Below are 3,462 nucleotides of genomic sequence, written 5' to 3'. Positions count from 1 at the left end.
TTTTTGACGCCGTTGCCGGGGAGTAGGCATTTAGAGATACTTTGCATTTTGTTTTCTTAGCTATTTATTCATTCATTCTAGTTCATTTATTCTTATTCTATCATCGTTCTGATTTCTTTTTCTTTCTTTTCTGTGGAGCTCCAGGTTATGACCCGAGGGAACCCCTCAATATTGATTGAAGGAGAGCCTGAGCTTGAATATAGACTTAGAAGAAGAGGAAAAGAACCTGTGTAAGAACCGTCTAATCTAGCTGATTTGGAAGTAGAAGAATCTGAAAACATGGCAGAGCAGAATGAACAACATCGGACATTATCCGATTATGCCAGACCTTCAGTATTGGGGACACAATCGAGTATTGTGCGTCCCCTAATTACAGCTCAGAACTTTGAGCAAAAGCTGGCATTCATCTACATGTTGCAGCAATCTGCACAGTTCAATGGTTTGGTCGATGTGGATCCAAACAGTCATATAGAGAACTTTCTCGAGATGTGTGATATGCTTAAGATAAACGGGGTGACGGATGATGCCATCAAATTGAGAGCCTTCCCATTTTCCTTAAAGGGAAGAGCGAAGCAGTAGCTACACTCATTACCTAGAGCATCGATTACCACATGGGAGGAGATGGTAGAAGCTTTTCTTGCCTGTTATTTCCCCCCAGAAAATCTGCAAAGCTTAGGAATGAGATCTCATCCTTTGTATAGTCGGAATTAGAGTCTCTATTTGAGATGTGGGAAAGGTTCAAGAAGCTCCTTAGAAAGTACCCGCAACACGAATTCCTTGAGTGGATGATTGTTCAGACCTTTTACAACGGGTTGAATCCGAGTACAAGGCAACTCTTGGATACGGCAGTAGGAGGTACCTTAGGTAGCAAGACCCCCGGTGAGGCCCATCAATTAATTGAATAAATGGGGTTAAATAGCTACCAATGGAATGCTAGGGAGAAAAAAAAGGTGGTCGGGTTCCATGAGATAGATGCAGTAACTTCATTGGCGGCTCAAGTGGAATCATTGAGTAAGAAGTTAGATCATCTAACTTCAAATAGAGTGGCGGCCGTGACTACTTGCACCGGGTGTGGTGGAGGACATGCTCCCTCAGATTGCCCGACCTCTATTGGTGATGCATCTTCGGTTGAGAATGTCAATTTTGTGGGTAATGCAATGAGGAACCAAGGGAATCCATATAGCAACACCTACAATCCGGGTTGGAAGAATCATCCCAATTTTTCGTGGAGTAACCAAGGCCCACAAAAGGCCATGGGCCACCGGGTTTCCAACAATAACAAGCCCTAAACATGGAAAACTGAGTTTCAGGTTTGGAGACCCGAATGACCGATCTGGAGAAGGCCTTGACTAGGTTTGTGCAATCGTCAGATACAAGGTTTTAATCAGTCGAGGCTATACTTTGTAACAACACCGCCTCTTTGCACAATCTTGAAAATCAAGTGGGGCAGATTGCGAAGTCTTTATCGGAAAGGCCACAAGGAAGCTTGCTGAGTAATGCTGAGACCAATCCTAAAGAGCATGTGAAGGCGATCACTTTGAGAAGTGGTCATGAGGTTAAAGGTTGGCTTCCCAGTGAGAAGCCCAATGAACACGCACCCGAGGTTATAGAGGTTGAGGAGGGAGCAAGCAAAGAGAAAGAGGTGGCACCCCCACCTTTCAATCCAAGAATACCTTATCCCTCTAGATTGAAGAATGACCAAGGGGATGAACAATACAAGAATTTCACGAGTTTGTTCAAGCAACTCCACATCAATATTCCTTTTATTGATGTATTGACCCAAATGCCTAAGCATGCAAAATTCTTGAAGGACTTGTTGAATAACAAGAGGAAGTTGGAGGAGAGTGCTTCAGTGATCTTAGATGTGTCTTGCTCGGCGGTGTTGCAAAAGAACATGCCGAACAAGAAGAAAGACCCGGGAAGCTTCATCAGTCCGTGCAACATTGGCAATTTGGGTGAAGAAATAGCATTGGCAGATTTAGGGGCCAGTATCAACGCCATGCCATACACCTTCTTTCAGAAGCTAGGCTTGGGCGAGCCTAGACCACTCAGATGACTTTGTAATTGGTGGATCGAATGATGAGATATCCGAGGGGTATCATCAAAGATGTGCTTGTCAAGGTGGACAAGTACATTTTTCCTATAGATTTTGTGGTGCTAGACGTCGATGAAAATGCGGATGTACCTTTGATACTTGGGATACCGTTCTTGCGGACTTCCAAGGAATTGATTGACATAAACGGTGGGGAGCTAACGTTGAGAGTTGGAGATGACAAGCTCACATACCGCCTTGTTGAAGCCATGCGGTATTCTCTTGATTTTGATGATGCTTTGCATTTTGTAGACACTATTGATGAGATTGTTGATGAATGCATGCAGGAAATGTTCAATCCGGATCCATACGAAGGTTTGTTCGACCAAGAGGTGGACAATAAAGAAGTTATGATGCTTAGTTCGATTGAAGAAGTACCATCTACTTTGGGGATCCTGAAGAAGGTGCTCCGGAGGATGAAGAGGGCGAGGAGACGCCACCGGAAATGCTCCAAGTCTGTTGGAGATGCGCGTGAACTGAACAAATTGGATGCACCATTGCTAGGTGGTCCCAAGCCCGATAATTCACCCTCTACCTTCAAGAGACTTTTCTCATCATGCTTTCAAGTCATGGGTAAGAGGGCAACCTTCATCTATGAGCCCCCGTGAGGTAAGACAAGGTACGTCAAGCTTAGTGACGTAAAACAAGCGCTTCTTGGGAGGCAACCCAAGTTTTTAGTTTTTTTTTTCTAGTTTTTAGTTAGTATTTGCATGAATAAGGCTTTCAGTGTTGGTGTCTTGATTCTTAGATGCTTTTGCTGAGATTTTCTTGTGGATATTATGGTGTTATCATGTGCCTAATCGTATGTGGCGAAGAATCTTGGTCGTTTGACCTTGTTTTTCGTGTTTTCTCTGGTTAAAATTATATTATTCGGTAGGCTCTGACTGTATATCTGTGTTCATGAATTTTCTGCAGAACCTCCAAAGTTTTCTAAGTGTTCAGAAAAAACACATGCCCATGTGGAATTTTTGTACGAGCGTGCATTTTCGTTCAGAGCTCATCCAGAGACGGCACAGGGGCGTGGACTGGCCCCTGTGAGGGACCTTCTGATTTCTGCACGCCTGTGGGTAATTTCCGCACGGGCATGTGTATTCCTGCATAGACTTAGCAAATTATCCCGAGAGCACACACGGGTGTGAACTCGCCCCTGTGGGCGACCTGTGATAAACGCACGGCGTGGGTATTTTCCACACGCCCGTGTGGATCTCTGTAGAAACGTTCTCTCCATCCCGAGAAGACACAGGGACGTGCGCTTGCCTCCGTGAGTTAGGCCTATGAATGTCCATGCCCGTGCAGAATTTCCACACGGGCGTGCGGAATTTCCACTTATGGATTTTTCTCGGTTGGACAGAGAAGCCACAGGGGCGTGC

General features: G+C 44.9%; 1 non-coding gene across 1 annotated transcript; it reads right to left on the bottom strand.

Moving 5' to 3' along the window:
• Window positions 1-668: 668 nt before the first annotated feature.
• LOC120279851 lies at window positions 669-775 on the bottom strand. The gene has a single exon (XR_005542152.1). It is a non-coding gene; the product is annotated as a small nucleolar RNA R71 (small nucleolar RNA).
• Between the last annotated feature and the right edge of the window lie 2,687 nt (window positions 776-3,462).

This window comes from Dioscorea cayenensis, chromosome 16 (genome assembly GCF_009730915.1).
Source record: "Dioscorea cayenensis subsp. rotundata cultivar TDr96_F1 chromosome 16, TDr96_F1_v2_PseudoChromosome.rev07_lg8_w22 25.fasta, whole genome shotgun sequence".
Classification (NCBI taxonomy): domain Eukaryota; kingdom Viridiplantae; phylum Streptophyta; class Magnoliopsida; order Dioscoreales; family Dioscoreaceae; genus Dioscorea; species Dioscorea cayenensis.
Note: the sequence above shows the minus strand (reverse complement) of the source record. Positions and strands in the feature narration are given on the sequence as shown.